The sequence below is a fragment of the Hordeum vulgare genome, chromosome 7H, assembly GCF_904849725.1.
Source record: "Hordeum vulgare subsp. vulgare chromosome 7H, MorexV3_pseudomolecules_assembly, whole genome shotgun sequence".
NCBI lineage: Eukaryota > Viridiplantae > Streptophyta > Magnoliopsida > Poales > Poaceae > Hordeum > Hordeum vulgare.
The window spans coordinates 254,123,836-254,134,578 of record NC_058524.1 but is presented as its reverse complement, the minus strand read 5'-3'; positions in this window follow the sequence as shown (position 1 = coordinate 254,134,578).

Below are 10,743 nucleotides of genomic sequence, written 5' to 3'. Positions count from 1 at the left end.
ATACGCCGCGTGGCATAGTAGTCTCGAACAACCTCCACCCGAGCCTCATGCAGAAAGTTTTTAAGTAGGAGGCGACATTCGGTTTCGATAACCTTTGCCGCGTCCTCCTCGTATCGCTCCTCACACCTGTAGTAGGTCTGCAAACGAGATAACACCGATTAGTACAATAAATAGCTATGGTTGATTTATAATTGTGTGAAAGAGAAATTACCCAGAACTTTTGGATCACCATGTCCGCCCTCGCGTCACACAAAACACCGTCGATCTCCACCTCCGGCGGGGCCGGGGCACCCAAGTAGTGCTCCCAGGTCATTCCTACCTCTCGCTCCCGACCGGGCAACGTAACAAACCCTAGGAAGTTTTGACGGCAAAGAACATCAAGGACACTGTTGGGCTTGCGGACACCCTTGTCAACAATCCAAACCCTACAGTATGACAAATTAAAGCCAAAACATTAGATATTTGAGAAAACGCGAAGGCAAAAGGTTAAATAAGAGTAAATTAACTTACTTCTCCCCATTTGGCCTAATCGACCACCTCTGCTCGGGGGTCGCTGGTACGAGCGGGAGCCCCGAACTACCACGCTGGTAGACGGTAGCCCCCTCACCGAGCTACTCGTCACTACCAGCATGGCCACTTGCCTCAGGCCAGGTATCCCACTGGATCTCTTGGGACGTACCCTCATCCCTGCTTTGCTCCGAAGTCGCCTGGAAGGAAGCCTCTGGGACACGAGTCTCGTGGGTCGAATGCTCGTCGACCCGAGGCTCGTGAACCGGAGACCGTGTAGCCTCCACCTCAGACGAATCCACCCTAGAAGTCCTGTGCTTAGGTGAATCAGCTTGGGGTGGTGGCGGAGACCGTGTAGCCCTACCTCTCCCGCGGCCACGTGTACCTTTAGTACAACATCAATACCAACATGAGTAATAAATTGTATATAAATACCAATATGCATACAACATGAGTACAACATAAATACCAACATGAATACAACGTGCACCTTTAGTGCCTCTCAGATTCGCGGGGGGTCGACCTCCTCTCACGGGGGGCGCTCCTTGCAGTAGAGAGCAACACTCTCCGAAGAGGCGAGGCAGGAATGGAAGTACCCATCCCATCACCCGCCGACGAAGAAGCAGCCGCAGAGTGCTTTCGACCCTTTCCCACCATCTTTCAACACCTGTCATGACAAAGAGTAAATGAAATTAGTACAACATAAATACCAACAAGAGTAATAAAATGTATATAACTTAAGTGTATCATCGTCATAAATACCAACATGAACTCAAAATTTATATATAGTATAATAGTTGAATACCTGACATGAACTAATAACAATCGTCCTCGTCTATATATGCTTCGGGGTCAATAAATGCATCATGATCATCACTATCATCAATAAACGCATCATCATCATCACTATCACGAAGAACATGTGGAAGGCCACCATTATGTAATCGGTCAAGAAGTGACAGGTCATCCGCAGCAGTAACCTCTTCTTCTTCGAGCTCTTCCTGTTCGGGCTCGGGGGTTACGACGGATTCACTGTCGGTGTCTACTTCAATGTTCTGGGGTGAAGTAGAGCGGTTCTTGAAACGTTTCTTGGACATACGTGTTTGTTGGAAGAATTCTCCTTCATATGTGTCTGGGTTAATGTGAGGTTCGTAATCCTCTTCATTGAGGGTAGGTGGTCTAAAATGTGGTGGCACTTCATAAACGACATCCCAACCTTTGAGATTTGGATCAGTTTGGTAGGCCCACGGTAGATAGAAAACTTGTGTCGCCCGTTGAGCCGTAATATAGACATCGGGAACATCTAAGTGGGTGTTTTGGTTGATTTCGACTATTCCTATATGTTCATGAGTCCTTCTAGTCTCCCTCGGCTCAAACCAATAACATTTGAAGACTATGACGGTCGGTGGGTTTTCACCATAGAATAGAAGTTCATAAATTGCTTCAACTCTTCCATAATACTCGGTGTCTCCTTCGCCGATAGCACAGACAGAACAATTTGTTGTCTTTAGGTCGGGCAAAGATAGCTCTTTGCCAAAGGTACGAAAGTGATACCCGTTGATGTTGTATTTGTCAAATGAATGGACCTTATAGTCAAAACCATTAGCGACTTGCCTCAACTCGGCGTCCATAGACCCTGCATCAGCCTACAAGTTTAATACGAAAGTATGGATGCATTAGCCCCAAATTAGACCAATAAATCAAATGGTCCCTTAATGGTAATAAATTACCCTTTGTTTGAACCAAGAGATGAAGCCGGGATAGTCGCCTCCATGCTTTGCGAGAAGCTCATACTCTTCGACGGAATCCTTTTCGATGACCGCTCCATCCGAGAATTCGGCGACGTATCGACTATATCAAATATCCGGGAATAAGAGTAGTTCAAAGCAATTAGAAGTTGCGGAACAATAAATTACCGAGAACTTACTCGATGTACAGCCGCACTTCTGTTAGTTTGGCGAAGATATACAATGAAATGGCCCGCCATTCTTCGGCATCCAACGATTTCCCTTTCGAAGCACCGGATGGTGCGAGCTTACCTTTGAATAGGCTGAGGTTGGATCGAATTTTTTCTCGATCGCCATCATTGTACCGAGGCTTCGGGTTATGCAAATGATGATTTTTGGCTTCATAGTGTGCTGTCACGAAGTTTGCCGCCTCCTCAGTAATGAATGCCTCGGCCATCGATGCTTCAATTCTACGTTTATTTTTACACTTAGCTCGAAGCGTCTTCTGCATCCTCTCAGTTGAGTAGCAGCATCGATTTTGAACGGGCCCCCCCGTTCTTGCCTCGGTCGGGAGATGCAAAATCATATGTTGCATTGGATTAAAGAAGCCCGTTGGAAAGATCTTTTCTAATTTGCAGATCAACTCCGGCGCCTACTCTTCCATTTCATCTAGCACGCCAGACGATAGTTCTTTCGCACAAAGAGAACGGAAGAAATAGCTCAGCAATGCCAGTACTAGCCATTCATCCTCAGGGATAAAGCCACGCAACATCACCGGCATTACCCGATCAATCCATATGTGCCAATCATGACTCTTGAGCCCAAATATTTTCAATTTCTCAAGACTCGCTCCCCTCTTTAGATTCGCAGCATACCCATCGGGGAACATCAACCGCATTTTCATCCACAATAGCATTTCCCTCATAGCTGGCCTTTCAAGATTGAACCATGCCTTTGGCTTCGCTATGCTTTGCTTTCCTTTCCGTTGTCGCAAGTTTTGCAACGGTTTATCACATAGAGCCTGCAGGTCGATTCTAGCCTTAGGATTATCTTTTGACTTCCCCTCTATGCTGAACAATGTACCAAAAATGGCCTCCGCAATATTCTTTTCAGTGTGCATCACGTCATTGTTGTGTGGGCAAAGGAGGTCTTTGAAGTAAGGGAGATCCCATAAGCATGACTTGTGAGTCCAGGCGTGTCCCGTATTATACCCTTTGAAGTATCCTGGACGCAAAGGATCAGGCTCGAGAGCGTTTAACTGATCAAGGGTCTGTTGGCCTGTCAACGCAGCTGGTGCAGTGTTTTTGACAACTCTACCTTTGATGAAATTCTTCTTGTCTTTTCTGAACTTATGGTGAGGATCCAGGAATTGTCTATGCATGTCGAAGCAAGAATACTTGCAACCAGCCTGCAGCCAACGGAACTGAAGAGTTGCCTTGCATGTGGTGCACGGGAACTTCCATGCACACACCAGCCAGCGAATAGCGCAAACGCCGGATAATCATGCGTCAGGTACATGTACCACACATGCATTTTGAAATTTGTTTTGGTAGCCGCGTCGTAGGTCTTGATCCCATTATCCCAGGCTTCTTGCAACTCATCCTTAAGCGGCTTCATGTACACATTCATATTCTTATCCGGATAGTTGGGCCCTGGAATTATCAACGTCAGGAAAATGTTCTTTCTTTTCATAATCTCTCTGGGTGGCAAATTTAGTGGAATGACAAATACAGGCCAACAACTGTATTGTGCTGCCGTCATACCATACACATTGAACCCATCCGTGCTGATGGCAACTCTAGGTTGCCTTGGATATTCCGATTTATCCTTATGTAATGCATCGAAGTGCCTCCATGCAAAACCATCTGAAGTGTGTACCAGCATCTTGTTCCATCCGCATCTAGTTTTGTTCTTTTGCCCAATTTGTGCCATGTCATCTGTCTGGCCGTCTCTTCGACCATGAAAAGGCATTGAAGTCTTGGTACGATTGGCAGATATCGAAGAACACTAATGGGGATTTTGGTCTGATTCTTCTTACCCATGCTGTTGTCTACCACAATATACCTGGAAGAATTGCAAATGGGGAAATAGTTCAAGGCCGCATACTCAAGCCTAAATAAGGCACATCCATTCTCACAGGCATGTATCTTCTGATAGGGCATCTTAAGTACACGGAGGATTTTCTCTGACTGGTACAGGTTTGCAGGCAGTACATGGCCTTTGGTTAGAAAGCGTCCAAATATCGTCATCATCGCGTCGTAGCATTCTCTGCCTAGGTTGAATTGAGCCTTCAGAGCCATTACTTGTGCGATGGGATCCAGCTGACAAAGCTCAGTCTGCTCGTGGATAGGATGTTTTGAAGACTCCAACATTTCATAGAAGGCCTTTGCAGATTCCTCCATCTCATCGTCCGAATCACGAGCATCATCAAAGTCTTGCACCATGTCTTCAATCCCGGTACCATGCTCGTCGGTGCGACGACGAATCACCTCAGCTCTGGCACGTTGGTCAGACTCACCATGAAAAGTCCACACCGTATAATTAGGCGTAAAACCCCACTTTTGCAGGTGTTTACCCATTTCAAACTCTGTCTGCTTTTCCCAGTTGTCGCAGTTCGGACAGGGGCACCATGTTTTATGTTGGCCATTTGCAAATGCCGCTCTCACAAACCACCTGGTTTTTGTTAACCATTCATGGGTCATGTGTTTCTGACTAGGGTGACCAGTGTACATCCAAGCACGATCACTCATGTTGCCTAGCTACCTATGGGGGCACAAGAAATAAATATATAATTCATCATCTATATTCATAGGCTAATCAAGTTTGTCAGTTTTATTACGTCCATGCAACCTACACGCTAATAGGTAAAGATAGGTCCTAATCCCACCCGAGTATGTGTAGACTGGGTTCGTTTTCCCATGCTCTGCTCCAGATGCGATGCAGAATTTCGGCAGCACTTCCCCGCTGTTCTCCTGATACACGTCTCGGCAATAAGCAGAGAGGATGTGTACCCGGAGAACAACAGGGGAGGCACTGACGAAATTCCGCATCGGATCCGGAGCACAACATACGGGAAAACAAACCCAATCTACACATACTCGGGCTGTCCATGGATAATGTTGGACAATTCGAAAGGATGGCGGTTATAAATATGCAAAGAAATGCATATTTATAGATGTCGCCCTTTCGAACGGGAGACGCATACTGGTCACGCATACTCATGATTGAAGAAACCTATAGCTAGCAAGTTTCATCGGCACGAAGATCGGGACAGAGCAAATTAAGGGGGTAGGAGGAGAAGTCACTTGTGCTCACCAACAAACGCAAGAGCGGAGCTCGTCCAACGCACGTGGAGGTCGTCGCACAACTGCACATTGAAATTCACCCGATCAACACAAATATGTTGTTTTTATAATTAACATAATCGGAAAATATGTGACCTAACTCATAATTTACAAAATTATGACCCCGTCGGCTTAGTAGCGTCGATGGTCGGTGGTGTCGGGTGTCGGTGGCGTCGATGGTCGGTGGTGTCGGGTGTCGGTGGCGTCGGCGGTCGGGGGTTAGTTGTGTCGATGGTCGGGGGTTAGTGTTGTCGGGGGTCGAGGATCGCTGGCGCCGGGGGTTGGGGTCTCTTTGATCAACAAGAGGTCGAAGAGGTGTCGGGGGTCGGGGGTTGGGGGTCAATGGTGTCGGGGGTCGGGGGTAGCGGGCCCGGGGTTGAGGGTCAGGGGCGTCGGGGGTCGGGGGTCGAGGGTGAGTGGCATCGGGAGTCGAGGGTTAGTGGCGTCGGGCGTCGGGGGTCGAGGGTCGAGGGTCAGTGGCTTCTGTAGTCCAGGGTCAATGGTGTCGGGCATCGGGGGTCGGGGGTTAGTGGAGTCGAGGGTCGGGAGTCGGGGGTCGGGGGTCAGTGGTGTCGGGCGTCGGGGGTCGGGAATCGGGTCTCAGTGGCGTCGGAGGTCGGGGGTCGAGGGTCGGGTGTTAGTGGCGTCGGGCGTCGGGGGTCGTGGGCCTGGGGTCGGGGGTCGGGGTCCTTTTCTTTCTTCTTCTCCTCTCTCCTCTTCTTCTTCTTCTTCTTCTTGATCATCATATTATTATTCTTCTTCTTCTTTCTCCTCCTCCTCCTCCTCTTCTTCTTCTTTCTTTTATCTTTCTCCTCCTTTCCTCTTTCTTCTTCTTCTTCTTCTTCTTCCTTTTTCTTCTAGTTTATTATTCTCTTATTTTCTTCTAAACTTTTTTTCTCTCTATTGTTTTCTTCTCTATCTACTTTTTCTACCTAATAAACTAACTATCTAATTTCACATAAAAAACGAAAAAAACTAACTATCCAATTTAACAGACACATTATATGTCATGTGAAGCCTAAACATGACATGTGAAGCCTAAATAAATGACACACTATATGTCATGTGAAGCCTAAACATGTCATGTGAAGCCTAAATAAATGACACACTATATGTCCATACTATATATTATCTATTGTGTATGTAAAATCAAAAGTGTCATTTAACTGACACACTATATGTCTATACTATATACTATCTACTAGCAGGGCCGTCTCCGGGAATTTGAGGGCCCGGGACGAAAATCAAAAATAGGGCTCTAAATATCCAAAAAGAACCTATAAGTAAAGCAAACTTCTACTTTATTATATAACTTCAAACATGTGTTATTTAGTATAATATCTGTATAACTATCGTATACGAACTCTTTTCAGCTCCGGGATCACACCTCCTTGTGGGATACATGATTGATGATTCTTACTGTTTTCTAAAACATACACAAGTAACATGAGTCAACTTACTTACACTATGAATAAGACTTTATAGCTAATAAAATAAAATAAGGCTTCACCTTGATGTAAGATTATGAAAAAAAATGTTCAACAAAAAATAACATACACTAGCAAAATAAAATCAAGCATCCTATGAACAATTTAAGCTGAGAACGACGGCAAGGGACGATGCACCATGCTGCCATATAAACTCTGCCATGGGGAAAGGACGGCCAGCAGCCGCATACGCACGCATGACCTGACGTCTGTCGTGCGCACGTAGCCAGCAGCCATCCTTGCCCTGCTACAGAATCAAGACCTCTCTCTCCTCGATCTATGTTCTAACGATCGATGGTTAACTCGAGCGAAACTGCTGCGTGCGGATCGAGAGTTCTAAGGGGGAGTCACGGTCTCAAAGAAATTAGTAACAGGCAGGCTGTTGGGCTATGTACATGCATGTATATTGGTTGATTGCAAAAACAACTTGGCCTCCCTCATCAATGGGGTTGTCTACTAGTTTAAAACAAAAAATAGGAAATACAGAAAAAAAGAAAAAAAATACCTACAGTGGGAGGAGGGCAGTCCGAGGAGGGGAGGGTGAGCTCCGGCCCTGGGCGGCGGGGAGGACGTGCGCGGGGAGGAGGGGCGGGCGAGCTCCGGCCGTGGGGGTGGCGCCCCTTTGCGGGGAGGAGGGGAGCGGGGAGAGCCGGTCGTGGGCGGCAGGGAGGAGGGCCGCGGGGAGGAGGGCCGTAGGAAGGAGGGCCGCAGGGAGGAGGGCGGCGGCGGTGGGCCAGAGCAGTGAAGGGGGTGGTGGCGGCGGCGCTGTAATGGGCAGGGGCACGCGCGAGAGAATGCAGGAGATCGAGGGGAGCGGGGGTGGAGTGTGCCGTTAGGGGAGCGGGGGTGGGGGCTGAGTGCGGTTAGGGGGAGCCCCCTTTGCCGTCTGCAGAAGATGGGAGGCAGACGGCAAAGGGGGTGGGTGGGTGGGGCGGGCTTCGGCCGTTAGGGTGGCGCCCCTTTGCTGTCCGGTGTCTCTTTGCCGTCCGCCTCCGGGGCCTTTGCCATGCGTCAGCAAACGGCAAAGAGGTGGCAGACGGCAAATAAAACCTTTGCCATCAGCAACCTCTTTGCCGTCTGCTTTGTGCCAGTTGACGGCAAAGAGGATCTTTGCCATGCGTCAGCAGACGGCAAAGGCATGGCAGATGGCAAATTTCTCAATTCCAGTAGTGTACATCATGTCATCTTGCTTAAGGCGTTACTCTGTTCTTATGAACTTAATACACTAGATGCATGCTGGATAGCGGTCGACGTGTGGAGTAATAGTAGTAGATGCAGAAAGTATCGGTCTACTTGTTTTGGACGTGATGCCTATATGTATGATCATTGCCATAGATAAGGTCATGACTTTGCGCGGTTCTATCAATTGCTCGACAGTAATTCGTTCACCCACTGTCTATTTGCTTTCATGAGAGAAGCCACTAGTGAACACTACGGCCCCCGGGTCTACTCACAATTATCATCTCCGCTTTTACTTTTACTTTTCTTTTTTTACTTTTTGCTTTCAGTTTTCACTTTGCAAACAATCTATAAGGGATTGAAAACCCCTTCATAGCGTTGGGTGCAAGCTCTTTGTGTTTGTGCAGGTACTTGTGACTTGACACAATCCTCCTACTGGATTGATACCTTGGTTCTCAAACTTAGGGAAATACTTACCGCCGCTGTGCTACATCACCCTGTCCTCTTCAAGGGAACACCAACGCAAGGCTCCAAGGCCGCGGGGGAATCCTTTGCATACTTGCCAAGGAAATCCCTATAGGCGTAGCCAGCTGCAGATAGCGGTCGATGTGTGGAGTAATAGTAGTAGATGCAGAATGTCTCGGTCTACTTGTCTCGGACGTCATGCCTATATGTATGATCATTGCCTTAGATATCATCATGACTTTGCGCTGTTCTATTAATTGCTCGACAGTAATTCGTTCACCCACCGTAATATTTGCTATCATGAGAGAAGCCTCTAGTGAACACTATGGCCCCCGGGTCTACTTCACATCATATTTTCATCTCTACACTTTTACTTTGTTGCACTTTCCACCTTCACATCTCACCTTGCAATTAATCGTGAAGGGATTGACAACCCCTTTATAGCGTTCGGTGCAAGTTTGTTTGTTTTTGCACAGGTACATTGGTGACTTGCCTTGATACTCCTACTGGATTGATACCTTGGTTCTCAAACTGAGGGAAATACTTACTGCTACTGTGCTGCATCACCCTTTCCTCTTCAAGGGAAAAACCAACGCAAGCTCAAGAGCTAGCAAGAAGAATTTCTGGCGCCGTTGCCGGGGAGTATCAAGTCAAGAATAGTCTTCCTTCAACGTGTGAATTTCTCGCACCGGGGATTATTCTAAGTGAAGCTTATCCAAGTAACTGTCGCAAACTCATCTCTTGCATTTACTTTTTTTGCCTTTTGCCTCTCGTTTTCCTCTCCCCCACTTCTGAAAAACATAAATTACAAAAATATTTTCCTTTTTCGTTTGCCTTTGCTTTGCTTGTGTTCTATGTGCCTTCAATAGGCTTGCATCTTCGCTTGCTGAAAATCTATTGATATGGATCCTCATCCACTTGCTGATCTCTTTAAGAGATCCAATTATGTTGAACCAATTGCTAGTGAGTTGAGTGCACTTGACTATCTTTATGGAGTTTTGCTTGAGCATGAATCTGAAAATCGTGATGAAGAAATTTATGAAGTGATTCATGAGGGCTCCTTGAATGAAAAGCATGATTGCAATGGTTTCACTATAAATCCTATTAGTGTCAATCGTGCTAAAAATATGCAAAACCCTAAGCTTGGGGATGCTAGTTTTGCTATGTCTACTACTTGTTGCAAAGATCATGACTGGGGTAATGATTTTTCTTATGATCTTGAATTTTTTTAAGCCTCATGATGAATATGATATTTGCAATAATATTGAAAGTTGGTTTGGAGAAGTCATGACTTTAGTTGATGATAATCCCACTATTTTTGAAGAGCGTCCACTTTGCATGCATGTGGATCATGAAAATAATATCCTATGTGATAGATATATTGTTGAATTTGAATATGATCCCACATGTAATTGTTATGAGAGAGGAAAATATTGTGGTAGAAACTTTCATGTTACTAAATTACCTCTCGTTTTGTTGAGATTGATATTGTCTCTTTCTTCTTCCTTGCATATGGTAGTTATTGCTTGTCTTGATAATTTGTTTTCCTATAAAATTCCTATGCATAGGAAGTATGTTAGACTTAGATGTGATCTTCACATGCTTTATGATGCTCTCGTTGTGCTTCAATTCTTGTCTTTTGTGTGAGCATCATTGAATTATCAATGCCTAGCTAAGGGCGTTAAACAATAGCGCTTGTTGGGAGGCAACCCAATGAATTTATCTTTGCTTTTTTCTTTCTGTGTTGTTGTTTACACACCATCATAATTCTGTTATGATTGTGTTTTTTGTGTTTCTTTTTGTGTTTGAGCCAAGTAAAACCTTTATGACTAGTTTTGGTGATGGTTGTTTGATCTTGCTGAAAAAGACAGAAACTTTGCGCTCACGAAATTATTTTTAATTACTATCCAGAAAGATCTTTTGAGTTGATTCTTTTTATGCTAGTTTATATGACAATTTCCCTAATTTTCATAATTTGTCAGAAATTTTGAGATAGCACAAGTATACGACGTATACAGATTGCTACAAACTGGT